Genomic DNA, 489 nt, shown 5'->3' with positions numbered 1-489 from the left:
CTGCTGCTGAATTTTTGATACGTAGTGCTGTGTTTGTACTCAGTGCTTTACACACACACAGAAAGGTGGGATTTTCATCAAATGCAGTTATAAATGAGAGCGAAAAACAACGCTTACAAGAGTGAGAGTTATTGAGATGCTAATTTTCTAAGTGATCCAAATTGCAGTGCACCCTTTCTCCTACAGTGTTAACAAACCCCATGCTAGATGGGAGATTGGCAGTGCAGAAAAGCAATACATTTTCTTAATTAATCTAGTGGATAGCAGAAATCTGAACACTAAATCCACCCATTTGATTTCATTAAATCTACTATAAAGGTTAAGCTGCACTTTAGCATTGGCTCTAGACAACCTCACTCAGGAGAGTGAGGCCAAGGAGATCTCATTCATGGAGGTGCAGCTTAGTAAATGTTCATGAGAAGAGGCCTGATAAATGGGTCTGAGAGAATTATCCAAAGTTAAACCTCAAGTTAAAGCTCCGAACAACAC

General features: G+C 39.5%; 1 protein-coding gene across 1 annotated transcript in view; it reads left to right on the top strand.

Annotated features, from left to right (window-relative positions):
• The window catches only part of SLC1A7 (solute carrier family 1 (glutamate transporter), member 7), a gene marked incomplete at its 3' end in the record, with an annotated part of 44,895 nt that overhangs the window by 15,677 nt on the left and 28,729 nt on the right, over nt 1-489 (top strand). The window lies entirely within an intron of this gene.

Source organism: Acanthisitta chloris, unplaced genomic scaffold, assembly GCF_000695815.1.
Source record: "Acanthisitta chloris isolate BGI_N310 unplaced genomic scaffold, ASM69581v1 scaffold37653, whole genome shotgun sequence".
NCBI classification, from domain to species: Eukaryota; Metazoa; Chordata; class Aves; order Passeriformes; family Acanthisittidae; genus Acanthisitta; species Acanthisitta chloris.
This window is presented reverse-complemented; position numbering and strand designations above follow the sequence as displayed.